This window comes from Lepidochelys olivacea (genome assembly GCF_965140295.1).
Source record: "Lepidochelys olivacea isolate rLepOli2 genome assembly, chromosome: 27".
Classification (NCBI taxonomy): Eukaryota; Metazoa; Chordata; order Testudines; family Cheloniidae; genus Lepidochelys; species Lepidochelys olivacea.
This window is the reverse complement of record NC_140437.1, coordinates 12,793,339-12,815,508: the sequence shown is the minus strand read 5'-3', so window position 1 is coordinate 12,815,508 and position 22,170 is coordinate 12,793,339. Positions and strand designations below refer to the sequence as shown.

Sequence of the window (22,170 nt, the reverse complement as noted above, 5' to 3'; positions counted from 1 at the left end):
GTTTCAGGTCTGTATTAGTATTACTTCATCCACAGGGCTTAAAGAGCATACTGAACACTGAAACACATCTGATGAAATGGGTTTTAGCCCACAAAAGCTTATGCCCAAATAAATCTGTTAGTCTCTAAGGTGCCACAAGTACTCCTAGTTGTTTTTGCTGATACAGACTAACATGGCTACCACTCTGAAAACTGAAACATCAGACAGCTAAGAGAAGTGCTCCTGAGAAGACTGTCTTCTTCATTGCAATGCTTTTATATAAGAAAATGTCACATACCTCCTTTTTCATACTTTTCTCTGAAATTTTGGATGCTATTGTGAGCAACTTGGACACAATATTGTTTTCAGATATAGAATTAATAGCACTGTGTATGTGCACATTTCTCCCCTCTATGGCTGCTTCTACTCATTTACTGGGTCATTTCTCAAGAGTATATCCTGAGCAAAGTGCTTCAATTATTTCTTTAAAATACTCATTTTGTGCTACGCTGAAAGCAACATCTACTAGCATAGAAGGTTGCAACTTTATCAAGTTTCTGCCTTTCCGCTGTTTTTACAACAAAACTATCGATTGATATTTGCCATTTATGAAGTGTCACAAACACTGACTGCTCCTGAATGAATCTGATGTTGAAGAGCTTTAACGTGGCTTGAGTAGTAGCGGCAGAGCGCTGGGAGAGAACTCTCCCAGCACTCTCCCATAACAAGAACTCTCCCAGCACTCTAAAAACACCACCTCCACAAGGGGCACAGCTACCAGCGCACTGTCTATACTGGTGCTTTACAGCACTGAAACTTGCTGCGTTCGGGGTGTGTGTGTGGGTGTGTGTGTTTTTCACACCCCAAGCGAGAAAGTTGCAGCGCTGTAAAGTGCCAGTGTAGACAAGCCCTTAGTTTCCCCATGCAGACAGCCCTAAGATGGATAGGCCTTTAACACCACATGGTGGGCCAGAATGGGGATGGTTTCATTTGGAAGGACTTACTTTCTATAAATGCTCTCCTAGGAGTCACCTTAATTAAAATGTTAACAAGAGTTTTGTTGTTTGACTATAAAATTTTGTCAATTATCCTAAATTATTCATCCTAGCAGGTAACGTGCCCCAATACCAACCATCCACCATCACAACTTAAATCAAAATCTTTACTGTGAGTCCACTATGATGAGGACTCACGCCACCTGAGCATTTGTCTTAACTCAGCCCTCCTAGGTTGAGAAAACTATCAGACTCTTTTTGTTTTTTTAAAGACATTTTGACTCACTTCCAGCCTATTAACTGGTTTTATAAATTAAAATGTTTTAATAAATTAAACATTTCAGATTTGCTGAGGGCAATAAAAGGTAAAAGTTTGCACTAAAATATGAAGCTCTTTCTGAGCTTTGTGGAAGCGTGCATTTAAAACCAACTTTATTTTTTAAATTTATTGCTTTAGAATTTTGAAATATGCCCACAGATCATGGTGTTAAGTGTGCTCCCCTGTTCAAAAGAGCCTTATACAATAATAAGCTCATCACACACCTCATATCCACATGCAAAATTGCTTGCAATGGGTGCATAACTGTTTTATGCCCAGTTGGAACCACATTTGCTTGGAACGTAACTCACTATCATGAATCTTATACTGAGTCAACTCTGCACCACTATAGTAATAGTGTAGAAAAAGGCTTTGCCTGCAATTAATTCTCTTAAAAATCCCCTTCCATTGCCACCACCAATATAGATTACACCAGTTTGGAGTTTCAGTTTAGATCTGCTGCCAGCATTTAAACCATTAGGTCCCCGAACCCTGCTCAGGGCAAGTCTAGCCAACATGGCGGTTAAGATTTCAGTGGCTGTGTCTCTATGCTATCACTATCACCTGTGGAACTGCAGCCACAAGAGCAATGGTGGGAAGTTTTTAAGAAAGGAAGTTTAGAGTTGACAAGTTCTAAATGTGCTGATGCTACTGCCTCAACTGGGTCTGCTTGCACAGTCTCTCAATGCTCCTGCAAGCTTTCAATGATCTCCTATATTCCTAACTACTGTACTTTGTTTTGACCTACTGAAGCTTCTGTAATTTTATGCATACCAAGTTTGCTTTACAAGGTGAAATGCACGTAAACTGAAGGCTTTTCTTGTTTCAACAAATAAAAAACATGTTTAGGCAATACTTCGAACATTTACTCTGACAAAACACATTTTATATAGTAAAAATGTTATACAGTTCACATCTCAAAATTTTTTTGGTACAACACCTCTCCAGCCACGTAATGCCATTCCTACAAAACCTTACTTTCAAACCTGTGCCGGAAACTATGGGTTAGGTACTCAGAATGCATTAGTACTGCAGCGGTTGGAGTGAGTGCTATATCTGGACATGCTAAACAGGTCTACATCAGCCACGATGGCCAGTGCAGACACACTGTACCATTAAAATAGTTCATGTCAACCTTCTTTTGTTGGACTGACACAAGAGACACTGCTATACAGGGTTCTTGGATTCTATTCCCAGTTCTTCCACTAACTCATGCCGTGAGGCTGGACAACTCACCTCCCCTCTGTGCAAGATAAGGATAGCACACACCTAAGGTTTTCCATCATTGTAGTACTGCAAACCTAACTCATGGGGTGAGGAGGCTTACGTTCATGTTTGCAAAGTGCCTTCACATAATTGGACTCATAAAGCACCTGTATGAGCAAACAGTACTCCTGTTACTGGTTCTGGAAGCCCATATAATAAAAAGATGTGATCTCCTAAAATGACCGATTTGCTTAGGTGGGTGTAACCAGACCCTACAATCTCCAATGAGATGGCAAGGAGAGAGAAGTAGTGACTTAACAAGTCCTAAGATGCTTCATGAGAGCTGAAGCGGAGAAACACACTTTTGCCAGAGCCTGAAAAATTCATCTGTCTGGGGCAAATAGGAATCTCTCTCAGACAAATGCCACCAGCTTATGCATAACCTATGCCTTCATTTTAAAGTAATATATTTCAAGCTCTTATAATTGCAAAAACAACCTTCAGCTACTATTCATAGCTTTGGCAAACCCAGAGTGAAACTGCAGGTAGCAATGGAAGTATCAAAATTCAGGTCAAATTCACATCTTGGAAAAGCTATGAATAGCTGTAGAGGTGGGCTGAAGAGATATTTACTGGGGACATGGACCCAAATCAGAGGGTTGACGATGGCTACATTGGAAATACCAGCCTTGCAATAGCCCAGGATGACTAGTGTGAGACTAGTGGAACAGAAAAAGGTTAGAGAACGTTAAACTGATAAACTGCCAATAAGAGCAATCCCAGTATTCTCCCCTTTCCCAATAGTCAGAGGTTTGTGGATGAGGAGGGATGGCTGAGAGACAGTGGGGAACTTTAACTTCATCTAGTTCTTTGGATTTTACAAGTTTGGATGGGAGGATGAATAGAAGTGAGGATGCGCGAGTGGCTAAATGCACAAATGGATGTCTGTGGGAGAGATTATTTTTAATTATTTTAAATCACCCATAAATTGGCTAAGTTTACAGAAGATACATAAGATCAGGAACCTATCTTCAAAGAAAGGTAAAAGTTAGAAAAGAAGGAAGAGAAAAAGACTGATTTAGGGGAGAAGTAGGAGAAATGGAAAAATAGAGAAGGATGTAGAGAAGTAGAGAAAGAAAACAGATATAAGGGCATGCAAAACAAAGATCTCAGACATGACTGAGGTACATTTCAAGAAAACAAAGATAAGAAGTTACAATTAATAGCACACAATTTGTTCCACATCTTTAAAATGCAGGAGCCATGGCTTACTGGCAGATAGGCATAGCATGATAGCAGAGGTGGGGTTTTTTACCGACTAGGTTTAATCCTTCCACTAGATTGAAGGCCTGCACATTTCAAAAACGAGACAAACTAGAGCAGTGGTTCTCATCTAGATATTTGCCTAGTTTTACAAGAGGCTACATAAAAAGCACTAGCAAAGTCAATACAAACTAAAATTTCATACAGTGACTTGTTTATACTGTTCCATACACCGAAACGCAAGTACAATATTTACCAGTCGATTTTATAATTATATGGTAAAAATGAGAAAAAGCAATTTTTCGTTACTGGTGTGCTGTGACATTTTTGTATTTTTATGCCTGATTTTGTAAGCAAGTAGTTTTTAAGGGAGGTGAACCTTGGGATACAATCATGTGGAAAAGTTGAGAGTCCTGAACTAGAGGGCCATAGCAGCCAGTTTTGCCACTACATGACATGGGTGAGGAAGAGTTATTGCTATGTAATTTGGTCCCTGTCTCAAACTCCAAAAAATCACTTCTCTGAACAAGAGCTTGTCTTTTCACAGCATAAGTTTACTGAAAGTCATGTTCATTGAAGGCCAATCCCATTCTAGTGCATGTCTCCAGAAAGAAGAAGTATTATTAACAGTGATCTGGATCCAAGTGCAATGCTATATTACAGGAAATCTAGGTGCATTCCTGGTAGCAGATGCCATCCTATTGTGAATTGAGGTTGCAACCAACCGTATTATCCATGTGCCAATCCTTTCCCAGTGTAAATCTTTAGGAAACCCAGATATGTTCACAGATTTGGTCACAGTGAAAGAATAGGGAACCCAGAGAGGACATAATGATAGTAAACTGATCCCATCAAGAAATCTATAAGAAATCCTAATTAAATAAGGTTCCTTCACTGAGTTAACTGTAGCTGCACCCCTCGATCCACTAAGACAGAAAAACAAGAGGAATTAGTTGGAGTCAGGGATACAAATTCCATTTCGTATTTTATGAAAGGATCTAACTTGCAAGGAACAAACAAAAAACAAAATGTGTAGGAAGGAGAGTTATTAAAGTTACTGCTTAAAAAACCTCAGCTTGCTTGATTTTTTTTAAAATGTAAGTTGCAAAGAACATTCACTTTAGCTGAAATCCTAAATATGAGTATTCTGTAGATGTCGAACACAACTCTAGTGATGCTATCAGGACTGTCAGCCTTTAGCAATCAGATTAACATACAGTAAATGTCCAATCTCTCTGCTGATTTATCTGCTGCCTACATTAACCACTAAAATTCACACTAGGCCTGCCATGTGATTTGACTTCAGACACAGCATTCATTGAGACATTAAAGTCTTACAACGTCCCTTTCACCACAAACTCTGAGCAGGTTTAAATAAGCAATGCTTCTGAGTAAGTGTAGCATTTGGAGCAGATTTTTTATTGTCTTCATCAAAACCAGCCAGCCACAGTGCAACCAAAGTTCCAATAAGCCCTCTGCATCTGCAAGATTCAGCTATGTTCCAAGTTAAATATTTCCATCTTATTGTGTACAACATTCAAAGAAATGAAGGTATGCAGATCATAGAACGCTAGCCCATAAATTTTCAACCATAAAACCTACAGCCTGAAAAAAGTTAAGCAGATCTGTACTCTTATACTACTTGATTACCTGTGTCCATTATGTCTCTCTAGCTTGGTTACCACCTCAGACATTCCTTTAGAAATAACAGACTAAAGAAGTTTTCAGTATTTGGAAAAGAATGAAATTGCTCGACAGGTTTAATATCAGCTGACAGCGAGGAGCCCAATACTGTTGACACAAGAACTCAAATCTCCTTGTCAAGGAAAGTATAGTAGTCATCCTCAATTCTAAAGGCTTATAGTACATTTTTTAAAATACACTTTTTGGCAGCCTCTCAAACATTCAGCACAGATAAGAGCAAGAGTGCTTTTAGATGTTTTTGCAACTATATTGAGAAAACTTTTTTGAAGCTTCATAACTGAATGTTAATTTAGTACTAAACCATTTTTTTGCACTGCAGCAACAAGAAGCAAGCCCACTACTGAACTCCTTCCTATATTCCATTTTTAACACACTTTCCCACAAAAATAATCAAATTTCCAAATTTAGGAGTAAAACTGCAAGCAAGAACTCCAGAAACTCTGAAGGTAGCTCTGGTTGCAGCAGTTTGCAAAGCTTAGGATGGCTAAAATCAGAGTGCTTCTCCTGAGAGAAAACTACTGGTCTGAAACCTCCTTAGGGAAAAAGAAAAGGAGTACTTGTGGCACCTTAGAGACTAACCAATTTATTTGAGCATAAGCTTTCGTGAGCTACAGCTCATTTCATCGAATGCATCCAAATAAATTGGTTAGTCTCTAAGGTGCCACAAGTACTCCTTTTCTTTTTGCGAATACAGACTAACACGGCTGTTACTCTGAAACCTCCTTAGGGAAGAGTGTCTGAAAGTGTCAAGGAAACTAATGCAAGCTGTTTGTACTAATGAGTTTGAGCTGCTGGCACCACAGCTACCTCAAGAGTTTCACTCCCTCTGCAACTGTCCTCCAGCAGAGTGGAGTGATATAAATCACTCAGTTTTATGAAGCCTCAAAACAATTTGAACATTTGTACTATTGCACATTTAGAAGATTAAAATTTATAATGAACTAAATTACAAAGGTTTTCTTTTTAAAAATAACATTACTGTTAGGGTAATTTATTTGAATTTTACAAAATTGCAGAACTTGATCCTGCAAATACTTAAGGAGATAAGTAACTTTACTGACATGAACTCACTTAAAGTTAAGCACGTACACAAGTATTTGCAGTATGAGACAAAAACTGTATTTGTATTATTAGAGGTATAAAATTTGTTACTTCAAAACAAACAATAGCATCAATGTTAATAATGAAAAGTTATTTAGACTTACAATACAATAAAGTTAATATGAGCTTTTTATATATATATATACACACAAATAAAAAAAATCTAAAGTTAGGCTCCTAAACCCATATTTAAGGCATTTAAGGGTAGGATATTCTAAAGCACGTATGTAATTCAGGAATATAAATCCCATTGACTTAAAACCCTGATGGAGAAGTATTAGCGTGGTTGAAATATTTTAGCATTCCTGACTTATAAAAGTTCAATATAACCAAAGATGGCATAGGCTGCAATTACAGTATGGGGTATTTGCTTATCAATTCTGTGACTGAATGTGTGTTCTTACAGTAAAGATGTTAACAATGCCCTGGACTTATCTTTTTCAGTATAGATGAACATTTTAAATATGAAACTTCTTAATGGACAAAATTTCCATGTAAAATCTGAAATTCTACTAACAATTAGGAAGTTAAAGAAACATACAATAATCTACTTTAGTAATTTAAGATTGTAAAATGGGAAGAATGTAAAGAACTAGCAGCACAAGTATTTTTTAAAAATTTTAGGGTTTTTTTAAAATTATGATTTTATCTAGTTTGTCTTCCAGTACAAGCCAAGCGCTGAATCTCACAGGAAGAGAGCAGTTCTCATAGCAGAACACATTACATGACTAGCTGCTCTGTGTTGTAGGAATTTAAGTAAGTAAATGGTTAGAAAAAGTTCTGTAATATTGACCCAAAGAAGCAGGTTTTCAGAAGAGATTATCTTCTCAACAGGTTGCCACTTCTTTGCCCCTACAAAAGAAATTTAACATAACAGGAACAATAGGCTTGCTTTTTGCACAGGCATATTATGGCACTAGTATATATAGAGTGCTAAATAAACGTAAGTCATTTCTGGCATGCAGTTTTGGAATCACCAAAAACATTTCTATCGCTGTCTCAGAAATATGCTGTCTGCACGCTACTCTTCAATTAAACATTCATATATAAAACATGATACTAAGGATGAAAGATGTTCTCTTGTTTACTGAGGTCTATCCAAGTTTAGCTGCATGAGTTTAAAGGATTTTTTTCACCAGCTCTTCCTGAGGCTAACACTACATAAGCTCCCCTAGCTATAAATGGGGAATAAACTTCCTATATGTATACACAGAGTTTTCCCCTTTATATGCAATTACTCAACTCTAATTATACTATGATATTCTCACATTCCCTAACCCTAACACTCAGGCAACAAAAGCAGATTCTCCCAGCATCCTAAAAGTCCAAATTGATATACTACCCTTAAAATCTAGCTAACTTGTTACTAAACTAGAGATCTCCTCATGAAAGATGTACTCTCATAGGAAAAACTGAACCTCTGTATTTTCACATTTGCGTCAAACAAAAAAGCAGTACCACTTAACCCATCAGATCATTTAAAATAGGCCAGTGATACAGTACTAGCTTAAAAGTGCAAGCCGAATAGCTTCTGCTAGTGTAAATGACATAAGTCCACATTATAAAGCTAAATGATTACACAAGCTACTTCATACTATAGCTTTATTTTCATTCTGAACTGACCTTCACAAATAAACCAGATCTAGTTTCTTGCACATCAGTTCTGAAGTTGGTAGCTGGAGAAACCCAAATCACTAGATACAATTCCGAAAAAAACTGAGAACACAGCTCACTAAAAATTTTACAATAATAAATGCATAAAACACCTCTCCCCAGCACTGAAAAACTGCATAGTTACAAAGTCAATATAAACTATCTAATGATTTTATATTTTATGATCTCTCAATTGTACACTTCCGAGAAGCGTCCTATCCAACATCTGCACCACCCCTGACTTATGTTGTCAATATCAGGATATGAGCGTAAACTGTCTATGGAAGGGATTGGGTTCTTTTTTCATACAGCACAGACACACTGTAGGTGCTTGATTAATCACCGTAAAATAGACAGAGTATCTTAAGCGAAAAGGGGAGGGAAAAGACTCTAGAAACAAGGTACCACTGGTTATACTAAACCACATCAGGTGTTTAAAGTGGAAAGGGATGATTTTTTTTTAAAAAACAAAACACAGTCCATAAAATGTCATTAAAGATACTAAACTTTTTAAACATTCCAACCCACCCAATCCTTTTCCCATAGCATACTCTATGAGCCCAGAACCCATACCAATGCATAACAGGGTTACAGAGCTCAACCCAGTGGACGCACAAGGCTAACTCCACATTAAGATCACGTGAACAAACAAGGCAGGCAGTCAATGCCATGACAAATCAAGGTGCATCAGACCATCTTTCACAAATCAATGCTTGCACATTAGAGCATCTCCTCTATTCAGTGAATACACACACCCCAGCATCATTCTCCTGATTCATCGCGCATACACCACTGTCAACAAAGCATGTGCCAGTTGTCATTCCCAGAACAATAAGGCTCAGGTCATCCTCTGAAAAAATGCACACCCCTCATACCCTCAGTGCACACACTACCTCCCCCACTCTTCCTTAGATCACTTCTACTACACCCAGACCCAAAACCTCAGGCACAATATATAAGAAAGAGTGCACCTAGAATACTGTTATGCTTAACCATTTCATTCTTACAATGCAGGTACCAAGACATTCACAGACCCCTGAGCTGCACACAAGACAGCTCCACGCAAACGGAAGCATGCACACTGCACGATTTGTCCTGGGATCATCAAGGCAGTGTGCCTTATGGAGTGATTGAAGAAACTAGAAAACATGGCCCACAGCCCGAGAGTAGGAATCACCAGGGGGAGAAAGAGGGGGTGAATACATTTTCCCCTCCCCGCATAACAACTCCAGAGCCAGCAGCAGAGGAGGGAAGGGGATGCATAGTAGCAGCCCCCACGCATCCCAGCCGAGGTGGGGGGCATGCACACCCAGTGGGTGGCGGATGCACAGCCCGCAGGTGACAGCGGGGAAGAGGTTGCACCTGATCTCTCTATTGCCCCACACGCAATGCCGCCGCTCGCGGGAAGGAGGACGGCGAGACCCGGGCCCATCACCGAGCGAAGGGAGGGGATGTGCGGAAATGTAACCCCCCCCTCCCCCTTGCTCAACGCAAGAGGCAGCACGAGAAGGTTTACCTGCTTCGGGCAGCCCAGCCCCCCACCTGCCCGGGCTGCAAACAGCCGGTGCAACCCCCCCCCCCTCCCGCCCGTACCACCCCTCCGCCCCCAAGGTGCAGCAGCCGGTGCACGCCCCGCGCACCCTAGGGTGCCCCCCCGGGGGGGGGCTTCAGCTGCTGCCGCCTCCCGACTCTGCCCAAGTTCCTTCCCCCGCCCCCCACCGAGGCCGGGCCTAGCGCTGCCAGCCGGCTGCCCCCCAGGCCCGGCCGGGGTCCCCTGCCGGGCGGGCGGCCCGTACTCACCCAGGCCGAGCCCCTCTGGGCCACCTCCGCCGCCGTCCATGCCGGGCGGTGGAGGGGAGGAGAGGGGAGGGAGGGGGGCGGGCGCCAGGGGCCCTCCCTCCCGCTCAGCCCCCGAAGCCGCCGCGGCGCTCGCGTAGCTGCCGCCTCAGGCCCAGGCCCCGCCGCCGCCGCCGGACGCGGCTCCCGCTCCCCTCAGCCGCCGCCGCCGCAGCGCTACGTGGCCGCCGCAGCCAGTCTCGCGACTCAGGCTCGAGCGCGAGCGATGAGGGGGGAGGGAGGGGAGAGGGGGGGGGAAAAAGGGAGTGAAAGGGAGCGCGCGCGAGGCGCCTCGCGCCGCCTTTTCAGCCTGTCGCGCGCGCAGCCCCATAGGCGCGGCGGCGGCGGGGGGGAGGATGGAGTTGGCGCATGCGCCGTAGGGCGGCCCGGTGCTCACCTCTGCCAGCAAGTGAAGTCCAGCAGGAGGGGAGGAAGCGGGCGCAGGGGGGTTCGGTGCACACGTGAGAGGCTCGCCCTGGGGGCAAGCTGGGTGTTGGAGAGGGGTAGAAGTCAGTGCTCAGAGAAGGGGGTGGATACTGAGCTCAGCAGGGTGAAGGGGGGGGTCAGGAGTGGAGTGGGGTTATGCTGGGGGGGGGCGCCAGGCTTTGAAGGGGGATGGGTGCCATACTCAGGGGGTTGGAGTGGGTGCCAGGCATGGAAGGGGGATGAGTGTAGGGTTCAGGGGGGTAGGTGCTGAGCTCCGTAGTCTGGAGTGATTGCCTGGCTGTGGAGGAGGGTTGGTGGGCTAATGATTATTGCTAATGATTAATACTCTTTGCACTCTTAAGAAACCTAAAGCTACTGTACTATACAACTACCGCAAAGATGCAAAAACCTGCAAGTCTTGCCATCGTAAAATCTGGGCCACTGAGACCACAGAATCCTGTAGCATGGTTAATAAGGGCAAGCACTAAAGACAGAAGCCACAAAATTGCAAAAGTGTTGCATGCAATTGTTGCAAACGCAGCACTGTTTGCAGGCATATGTGATTTCATTTTTCTGGGATCCCTCTGTTGCTGCATGGAATCCTGCAACCAGGGGGGCTATGGCAAAACTCCAATAAGAACAGATTTCAGAGTAACAGCCGTGTGAGTCTGTACTCGCAAAAAGAAAAGGAGGACTTGTGGTACCTTACAGACTAACCAGTTTATTTAAACATAAGCTTTCGTGAGCTACGATGAAGTGAGCTGTAGCTCAGGAAAGCTCATGCTCAAATAAATTGGTTAGTCTCTAAGGTGCCACAAGTACTCCTAATAAGAACAGAGTCAGACACACTGCTGGCACCTGCGTGCGCAGTCTCTCCTGCAGCAAGATTAAAAAATACTTTCAAATGCTTTCTCTCTATGCATGCATTTCTGTGCCCCCATCCCCCCAGTTCCTTCTTAGTATTGGCATGCCTACACATCCTCGAACCTCTTATGTTGGAGAAAGAGGCTAATGCTGACTGATTGCAGCACGGATAAAGCAGTCGTGTAAATGATCCCAGGCTGCCTAAACCAACCGTTACTCTATTGTCCTCAGCTAGGTAATTACAGTGAGATTTCACTTAATTAAAGTCATCTGAGCTGGGCGAGCTGTGGCAATGCTCTGAGAGCTTTGAGGAACTGTGGCTAACACCAACCCACGCATAGATTGTCTTTTGGCTCTGAGTAAAAGTGACTGGATCCTGGGCTTAGTTGCTCTTCAGCAGCATGAGGGTTTATATTCGAAACAGCAGTGACCCCTGTCTGTCAGCTTCACTGAAAGGTGCATGGAAGCATGAACCTCTAGCATAATGCAAATGCTGCCCAATTTTCATTTAATAAGGGCTTGTTGCACTTAAGTGTCCTAACATTGATACGGAATATATGAAGCATAAAGGTACATGTAGAGAGAGATGTGGTCTGGTTACAGGGCTGGGAACCGGAAGCTCTCCTGAGTTTTCTCCTAGCTCTGCTACTGACTCATTGTATGGCACTGGCCAAGTCATTTGATCTTTCTGTATCTGTTTTCCCATCTCTACAATGGAGATAGTAATATATTACCTACATTCCAGAGGGCTTATGAAGAAGAATGCTTTTAATGTGCTTTGAAGGCAAGTGCCAAATATTAGTAAGTGTTCTGATTGTTTCCAGTGGTGTTGTAGCTGTGTTGGTCCCAGGATATTAGAGGTGGGTGAGGTAATATCTTTTACTTGACCAGCTGCTGTTGGTGAGAGAGACAAACTTGCAAGCTTACACAGAGCTGTTCTTCAGGTCCTGAAAGACCGCTTGTCTCCCTCCTCAACAAAAGTTGGTCCAATTAAAAAATATTACCTCATCCACCTTGTCCCGCTCTATGTTCATGTAGCACTCTACCCCTGCAAGGTTTGGTTCAGATTTCATTGACTGAGAAGGCTTTGGCCCCTCCATCAATAACAATAACACCCTGCTCGACCTCTCTAGAATAAAGTGATCCTCCATTTTACAGATTGGGAAACTGAGGCAAAGATGTGGTCACTCAGGAAGGCTGATGGTCCTGAGTTTTGTTTTCCTTGGTGTAAATCAGGAGTAGCTGCATTGACCTCAGTGGAGTTACGCTGATGTAAAACAGTTGTGGTAGGAAAGTCAGGGCCTGTTGTGTCAATGCAGTTAGGATCAGACTTCAGTGGAGTTAATCCAGTTTGACACTGGTGTGACTACGTAGAATTAGGCCCCAAGAATTTAAGATCTTCAGATCTAGCTGCCTCCAGGTTAGATTTGGTTGCAGCTCAGCTGGAAAAGCACCTAGTGGTTATAACAGCAGATTGGGAGTCAGGAGACTCTGTTCTAGTTACATCTCTGCCACCAGTTTGCTGTGTAACCTTGGCCAAATCACCTAACCTTGCTCTGCCTCAGTTTCCCTGTTGGTAAAATGGTAATAACGTTTAACTTACTGGGATGTTGTGAGGCTAAGTTAATATTGTAATGTGCATTGACATTCTCAGATGAAAAGTGCTATAAAAGGGCAACATATTGTATTGTGAAGGCCGCTATGAAAGTACAAGTATTTATCTCTCTCACAGAGGCATTGTAAAACTTTTTAGGTTTGTAATTGAGACAGAGAGAGATTCTATGATTTACCCATGTCATTGGCAGTCAGCAAGAAAAAACAGTAGTCTTGATTTGCAGTCTGCTGCTCCAAACCCTACCTCCAAGTTTCTCAATCTTTTTCCACCTAGAACCTCCTCCCCGCAGAATTCTGCCTCTAGTGGATAGCACACTGGACTGCAACCCCAGGGACCTGTGTTCTATTCCTGGCTCTGCCCCTGGCCTTCTTGGTGCTCTTGGACAAGTCACTTGACCTTGCTGTGCCTCAGTTTCCCCACAGGTAAAATGAAGATAATGATACTGACCTCCTTTGTAAAGTGCTTTAAGCTCTACTGGTGAGCAGCACTAGATAACAGCTATGTATTCTTTATAGCACTCTTCCATGGCTTCTTACTGTGTCCTGAATTTCCCAGTGCTTTGCGGGAACAGGGTCACTGCAGGAAACTAAGGGGTGGCTCTTTGGTGCTGGTGGGGCTATTGCTGGGTGGGTGGGTGGGTGGCTGCTGACTACAGGTGGCTGGTGGGAGATATAGGGCTGGAAGAGGATGCTGGATTGCTGTGGAGCTGTTTTCTTCCTGCTCCTGCATCTCCCGGTGCTCGGGGAGGCCCTGCTTTGAGAGGCTGTGAAGCCTTTCCCATGGCCTTTAGACACATGACTTCCCTTGCCCCAGAGTGGAACACAGTGTAGGAGGGGCAAGAATTCCACTGTGACCAGGTTAGGGGGTAAAAGAGGGTAGGACAAGGGAGTGGGAGCAACTGGAAAGGGGAGGGTTCAAAATGATTAACCTGAGCTGGTTCCTGGTAGCATTTTCCCTGTGGTTCAGCAGTTGGGTTGTGACCCACAGTGAGTGTCGCCTCTGACCATGTATCCTCTGGTCCTTGGGGTTGTTTCTTGTATTGCCTTGTCTGTTGTGCACAGCAGGTGAAGTTTGGTGGGAGGTTCTCTAAGCAATTCTTTTTGTATGTAAATTACCTACAAACAGATTTGACCTGGTCACAATTAGTACAGCATGAAAATGACTCAGAGCTTTAATACAGGGTTACAATAAAGCTCTCCTGAGATCTTTCATTTACAACAGTGATACTCAGAGCTCAGTGGCTCAGGAGCCGAATTAGCGATCAGCATTATCCAAAAGAGCCACAGAAGTGTGAATTAATTGTTTCATTTACTATAGTACTATATATTCATATTTAAATGGTATGACGTGGAAATATTAATAAATATACAAAGTTCTCACAGCAAAATGACTGACCAAGTATTATTATTTTAATCAATTACAGTTGGTGAATAGCATAGTTAAAGCATCCTGATCGGTTAATAATTAAATCACACAGTGCTTTAATAGCATGTGCTGCAGGAGACGCATTAAAGAGCCCCTTGCGGCTCGTGAGCCTCAGTCTGAGTATCACTGAATTAAAACCTCAAATAAAAGGGACAAGTAAGTTGGAGAGCCCCCCGTGGCATACAGCCAGCATAGCTGACTTTTGTGTCTCACCGCCTACTGCACTCACTATAGGGACATGGCTGCAGTATCTTTGCTCCCATCGGTTCCTGGAAGTCATAACCTACCAGCTGGCTCAGTTCAGAGCTGTCCCCAGGCTGTTCTAATCTATACTGAGGCTGAGGTAGACCTAACTTGAGAGTCAGGGAGCCCTTGCTGTGGCCAGGGAAGAATCTCAGCCTAATAGAATCAGGGCTGCCTCTTTTGACCACAGGGAGAAGGCGGCTCAGGTGAAGGGTGGTCTGTCTTTGCAAGAGCAATACCTGCCTGTGTGAATTAATTCAATTATAAATAAACTCAGTGTGTGCTCCAAAATTACAACTGAAATGCAAAAATGTAGGAACCTGCAGCTTAGAGAGCAGGATGATTGAGATGGCTATGAGCAAAGAGATCTGCCTACTGGATTTGGTATCTCAGGGAAGGAAGGGTTTCTGATCTGGTCTTCCAGTTCAGGCCTGTTTCTCAAGAGAATGAAATACTTTCCCAAACATCTTATCTGTACCACAAAGGCTGAATGGTGCCCTATAGAAGATACCATTCTAGAGCAGTTTGACTTTTCTCCTAGCCTTGGGCCCCTCTCCTGTACATCTCCTGCAGGCCCCGAGTGCCTTGCGGGACACTCTCTTTGTTAGTGATTGACCAATCCCATTGACGGTTCTCAGTTTCCCCAGTAAGAATATCTCAGAGACATTGGCTGCCAAACTCAGTTCCTATTCCCACAAAGGACTCTGTTTTGGCTACTTCTGTTTTTCTCTTTGATCCAAGTTTTGACATGAAAAGACATGTCAGCCAGGGGAAGGAAAAAAAAACAACCAAACCCACACCTCTGCCTCCATATGAGCTTCTTCAACACATGGAGCTGCATGCTTGCCAATCAGCCTCAGATCCTTATCAGCCCTCTGATTTCCTCATTGTCCTCTTCCCTCTACAGTCTCCCTTCACATCATTCATTGTACAACCTCTAGCAGTATGTAACCCGTACTGCAACCCCCGCAGTCCTCCGAAAGGATATAAATCATAAGCCCCGACCACGTGCTCACTGAAGATCCTGTGGCACGGCTCAAGATATCCTGGGGCAATTCCAGTGTGGGTAATTATCTTCTACATTCCCCCTATGGTTTCAGATGGATATGACATAGTTCTGCCCTAGACTGTTGTGTAAGGTTCCCAAACAGCTGCTCTATCTCACCCCAGAGGTAGCTGCATTTCAGTGGTAGATGAAGTGCTTCCTGTGCATAGTTTGTTGATCAGCTCATTAAATCTGCAAAGCACCTTGGGATCTCATGGGATGAAAGGTGCTATAAAAATGTAAGTAATTATTAGGCTAGCATCATTAAACACGCCCTGGGATTTTTAATATTATCATACATTTATTATATATGAAGCATTTTTTTAAATTAAAGAATCCTGAAGAGCTTTACAAAACTTAACAAATTATAGCAGCAGCACAGAGGTGCAGCTGGCTCTGGGGTGGAAAGCAGTGACCAAACACCACGCAGTATACTGCAGAACAGCGTGGGAAGGGAAAGCCAAGCACGCTGAGGTAAGCTCCTACTTTTACAAGAAGTGCAATGGGATCGTAAACATCCCTGTGGCATAGGCAGGGTCTCAGTTTTGACACCTACCATGACCCAGTAAACTAAATGGTCTACACTTTATATCTACCTAGGAAGGAAAAAAGGTTGAGGTCAGCTCTGCTGGGATCAGAACTGATGGTGTCAAGGAGCCCAGGTGTCTCAAACCTAATGCTTAGACTGCTAAGCCATCCTTGCTGGCTGTCACTTTGGGAGAGGAAGAAGCTACAGACCCAGTATAATAATGGAAGCTCTAATGGATCAGCACATGGTAATTAAACTGTAAATTCACTGGGGCAAAGTGTGTCTTATCATATATGTTTGCACCGCGCTGGACACAGTAGTGATGCTCAGAAAATGAACAGTTATTCCCTGGGGGTCCGTGTGTGGATCTTTGGTCTAATATCACTTTTAAACACTTGAAAGTAAGCTAATGAGTCTGGGACTGTGGCAGCTGGACAGGGCTGGGAATGGGAGAGCTATTGTGTGAAAGGGAATCTGGCAGGGGTTGGGGGGAATTGTAACTTACAAATTCTCTTCTGTTGACTCTTTGTTAATATGTTGGTTTTTTGTATCTGTCTGTCTTATCCTTACTGTAAGCACTTCAGGGCAGGGATGAACTCTTCTAAAGTTTTGACCAGTTATACCAGTATAATTATACCAATGTAGTTAACCTGATGTACTGGTATGACTCCACACACGGACACATTTTTTTTCTGATTTAAGTGGCTTTTGGGGGAGAGGGGTAAGCTTAAACCCCTTCCCAAGTAACAAGCTAAACCAAAACCAAGCCTGCTTATACTGGAATAAGTGTCCACACGGGGGTTATACTGCTATAACTACAGTGCTTTAAAATCACATCCTACCTTATACCAGTATAACTTCCCTGGTTAGACAAGCCCTAAGGCCCAGATCCTCCAAGGTATTTAGATGCCTAACTCCTATTGATTTTAATGGGAGTTTGGCCCAGATTCCGCAAGGTATTTAGGCACCTAAGAGTTTGTAAAGCACCTAACCCAATGGCTCCAATCCAGGGTGGAGTTTTTGGGGTAAGAGGAATACAAAGAATCCATAGGTTCTTGCTCCCCACCGTATAGAATTAGCCTCTGGAGTCCTGTCCCCTCCAAAGAACTTGTTTGAATTAATCTCTCTTGGACTTGCTCATTTTGCTTAGACTTAACCCCTGCTTCCTTCCTGTTCTTGCCTCTCTTGAACACAAGAGTATTTTTAACCTAGTACTTTGGTGGCATGTTGAGTGCTCTTCTGTCCAGCCTTGTCCCACCCTTCCTGTTGCAGCCACCACTCTTTGCCCTCCAGTTTAGTTATAACTGAGAGGACAAATTTTGCATCTAGCCAGTGGTACATGGACCCTGAGTCTTCCGCATAACCCTCCTGAACATCCATAGCTCCCCTCTGCTCCTGATGGACTCTGGGGCAGTTCCTAGGAGACTGGAGGGAGCTTGTTCCTTATTACGGCTGCTACCCATGGAGCTGAGAGTCAGGTCTCCTTGGGTAATGAGACCTTCTCTACTGATGTCTTGCTGTGTGACCTTAGGCATTCTCTGTTCGTCTTGCTGCACCACCATGGGTGTCCTTTCGACTTCGCCATTTCTGTGACCTTGAGCAAGTATTTCACAGCTGTGTCAAATGGGGATAGTGAGGCTTGCCTTGCAGAGTACCTCTACATCTAGAGATGAAAAGCTGCCTCGTCAGTGGAAAGGTTTTTTTTTAATTAATTTCCTCTATCAATCTGGTGACACTGTCTCCCACGTTGGGGTGAAGTGTCTTCTATCATCCTGCAGCGCCCATCCTTTACAGCTCTGGTTTTGATTTCATGGGATGACAACACATCAGTGGCATTTTTACTTTGTTCTTCATCATGGCACTTTTTCTATATCTTTGGGTTTTATGCTGTCACCCATCACTGCAGTGTCTGGGCTTCTTCCACGTAAAGAGCTAGAACTAATTTGAGTGTTGCCCCTAACTTGAGTCAGTCCACACACAAAATCCTTTCACCGGAGGGTAGGGGTGCTTTTCCACTCAAGAAGGCTGGCCTGCCAGGGGTGTAGGTTCCGTCAGCACAACTTGACAGCTGCTCCCCCGACTGCTCTGGAGTGTGGATGCAGCTTAGCTTTGCTGGAGCGCTGCTAGTTCTCCTATGCCTTCCCACAATTCCCCCTGTGTGCCCAGAAAGGACAGACACGTTATCCCCCAAGTCACTGGGAAAGAATTCATAGAGTGGTTCAGCTTATTGCCGTACAAAGAACCCAGGGATGTGTCCTCACATGAGGGGCCCGACACGAGTGAGTGCCGCGTCAGTGTGGAGACAGCCGCTCCAGGGTTATCGCTCAGTGGGGCTGTTCTCGCTTGAGCTTGGCTAGCTCGAGAGGAGCAACCCCCGTGAGTCCCCTCTGCAGCAAAGGCAGACCAAAAATCAGTAGCGAAGGCTCTAGTGGAATGACTCCTCTCCCTTTTGGGGGTGTGAGCTCTGCTTGGGGCGGGGTGTTTTCCTTTGTTTCCATCTGGGTTGTTTTAGGCTGAGTAGATGTGGGTGTCAGTGGTGTGAGAGTCATTTGTGCTATGGTTAAAAGGCTTTCTTGAAGAGGAAGATTTTGCAGTATTTTCTAAAGATGATCAGATTACTGTTTACTGTTTGTATCACCATAGAGCCTAGGGCAGAGGTCCCCAAAGTGTGGGACGCACTCCTGAACATTCAGGGGTGTGTGGCAGGGCCTGAGCTAGCCCCCACAGCGGTGGGGAGGGAGCCTGGCAGCAGCTCCACACCTGGCCATGCAACCACCCTCAGCCCCTGGCAGAGGCTCCATTCTCAGCTATGCTCCTGGCCCCATATGCAACCCTTACTCCTGTTTGTGGTTCCCCCCACCTTTCCCCCGGGAGCCACAGCGCTGCTGCCAGCTCTGGGGAGAGCAGATAGGGGAAGGGGGGGGCACGGCCCTGAAAAGTTTGGGGACCACTGACCTAGGAGCTTCAGTCAGAGACCAGGACCCCGTTGTGCTAGGTGCTGTACAAACAAACACAGAACACACAAACAGTCTCTGCTCCAAGGGGCTTACAGTCTGCTAGGATCGTGTCATCTCCTATTCAGGTTTCATCCAGATCTCATTGACTGAGAAGGCTTTGGCCCCTCCATCAATAACATTAACACCCTGCTCGACCGCTCTAGAATAAAGTGATCCTCCATTTTACAGATTAGGAAACTGAGGCAAAGATGTGGTCACTCAGGAAGGCTGATAGTCCTGAGTTTTGTTTTCCATGGCGTAAATCAGGAGTAGCTCCATTGACCTCAGTGGAGTTACGCTGTTGTAAAACGGTTGTGGTAGGAAAGTCAAGGCCTGTTCTATCGATGGAGTTAGGATCAGACTTCAGTGGAGTTAATCCTGACTGACACTGGTGTGACTATGCAGAATTAGGCCCCAAGAATTTAAGATCTTCAGATCTAGCCACCCCAGGTTAGATTTGGTTACAGCTAGGTTCAGAGCTTTGCTCACTCCCTTCTCCCCCACTTTTCCAGTGCAGTGTATTTCTCACTCTCTGCACCTCAGCGTGGTGGTGTTTTATACTGCCACTGTGAACTACTCCACCAGCTACAAAGCAACGATGAACCAGACCCTAGGTCTTGCCTTACAGTCCCCAGCCCTAATGGCTATAAAACATACCCTTCAGCTGTGCTCTATGATACACGGTACAGCAAACCCAGGGAACATCCTTACCTGGATAGAGTTCAGCTCTGGCAGCTGCTGCAACAGAGAAGAAGCATGTTTTCTGTCTGACGGCTAAGTTCCAAGTTACAACCGCTCTGATGATGTCTGGCTGTATGGTTACGCATGGTCTTCTCTTCACAAATCAGGTGAACTGGTTATCTATTTTAAAAAATCAGGGGGGGCGGGAGGGGAGGTGAGGCAGAGAGGAAATCAGGCAGTTTCCTGTTTGTTTGTGCTGAACAAAAGTGTGTTTGGTTGTTCTGAGTGATAAGTGAGCCTGCGAGCAGCCTTCAAGAGACTAGAGCACAGCTATGCAAATTAACATATTAACATTAATCAGAGAAATTATAAAGATGCAGACTGAAATCTTCTTCCATATGAAAAATCTCAACCATCAAATCATCTTGGGACACTTAAAACAAGGGAGAGAAGGGATGGGGACCTTCACCTTAGCTTGCACCCATCCTAGGTCAGCAGTGACTGGAGCCAGTGACCAGATGATTGCCCACAGGCAGCTTTTGTGAAATAAGTTTGGCAGTTCTCAGTCTAATTCCTCCTTGGAAAAGCCCCAGTGCACTTGGCCCCAGTTGTCTCTTGTTGGAAGTCTCCGCTGGCCCAAGATATGGGGCATCCAGCTCAGGCCTGAGAGATGTTGGTGGCAAAATGCTGGGATTAAGCATACACTGCTGTCCCTGTTCTGTGGCTAAATAAATACAGGACCTTGGTCTTAAAGTAAATAGTTGGCGTAGCACTAAGGGCTTGCCTACCCACAGAAGTTGCCCTGACTTAACTTAAATTGGTTTAAAAACCGATTTAAGCTAAACCGATGCAACTTGGTGTGTGGACACTCATGCTTACAGACACGAGCTAAACTGCTGTAAGCCAGGTTTAAACTGATATGAGCGTCTGTGCCCAATGTTGCACCAGTGTTTGAGTCACACCTGGTGGTGCAACTGTGCTTGTAGACCAGTCCTGCTAGGATAACTAGCTTCCTAATAGGGGGCCTAAGAGAGAAATTCTCAGAGAGAGAGGCTCCATTGTCCACATGCCTCATACACCAGCATGTTTTGAAAACCAAATTCCAATTAGCCATAAATCCTCCATCCTAAATCCTCGATCCTGATTGGCTACAATAGATACGAATGCCACACAACGTCTGTCCCTCCTTCCTGATTGGCTCAGACCCCAACTGGCTACAGGAGAATGAGGTAGGTTTCATTTCACTTCATGCATCATCTGTGCTCTGAGTGCAGGATTGTTATTACTGGCAAGGCTGTCTGGGGCAGAAAGAACCCAGATGGACTTTCAAATCGCAGGAGAACTGATGTGTATCATTTTTTTGGCTTGTAAGTGGACCACATTTTTATTGAGGTCACCCAGTGGCAAGAACAGTGAACCTAATACATTGTCTTAGCTAGCACTCCCCCCCACCCCAAGAATCTCATATGCAGGCATAAACTAATGAATTCTCACAGTCCCCTCATTAGTTTGGTCAACATCATTAAAAATGGGAAGATGGAAACCAATACCTAAGGTCAGTGGAATAGCTCTGGATCTCGAGGTCCACCTTGTTCTTTAACCCCCAGACCAGGGATTTCAAACTCAAATCACCACGAAGGCCACACGAGGACTAGTACATTGGCCTGAGGGCCGCATCACTGAAACCTTTTCACACAGCGATACAAAAGTATAGTCAAAAATGAAAAAAATGAAGAGTAATATAGTATGTTATTAAAAGTCAATGTATTCACTTTTTTAAAACTGTAATGTGAAGAGGGGTTTTAATAAAATATAAACATCTGTAACTATTCCTTATGTGGTCAGTAACACTGATGATGATCTACACTAACAGTCTATCAACATCGCTGTAATGGCAGGAACTTTTTAAAGTAACTATTCGTACAAAATACATTGCCACTTTTAACAAACATCTTCCCAACTACTCACAGCAAAGAATCATACATGCTGAACTTTGTATCTCAGACTGCTCGTCTAGTCCATGAGGCCCCACCCCTGTCCCGCCACTTCCCACCCTGTGGTCATCCCCATTCCAACCCCTGTCCCAAAGTCCCCGCCCAAACTCTGCCCCCTCCCTGCCCCTATTCCAACCCCTTCCCCAGATCCCCACCCCAGCCCTACCTCTTCTTCCCCTGAGCTTGCTACATCCCTGCTCCTCCCCCCCCGGAAAATGCTAAGCACTGCCAAACAGCTGTTTGGCGGCGGGAAGCACTGGGAGGTAGGCGGAGGAGCGGGGACGCGGCATGCTTGG

General features: G+C 44.3%; 1 protein-coding gene and 1 long non-coding RNA gene across 2 annotated transcripts in view; one reads left to right on the top strand and one right to left on the bottom strand.

Annotated features, from left to right (window-relative positions):
- Window positions 1-10,172, bottom strand: part of ZNF652 (zinc finger protein 652) — a 31,819-nt gene extending 21,647 nt beyond the window's left edge. The window contains exon 1 of the mRNA XM_084615932.1: window positions 10,021-10,172. The gene's annotated coding sequence lies outside the window, so the exon portion shown is untranslated. The remainder of the gene's footprint in view (window positions 1-10,020) is intronic.
- A 218-nt stretch (window positions 10,173-10,390) lies between these two features.
- On the top strand, window positions 10,391-16,546 carry LOC311513819. Its single transcript, XR_014709785.1, has 3 exons — window positions 10,391-10,517; window positions 13,235-13,383; window positions 16,275-16,546. It is a non-coding gene; the product is annotated as an uncharacterized lncRNA (long non-coding RNA).
- Window positions 16,547-22,170: the final 5,624 nt, after the last annotated feature.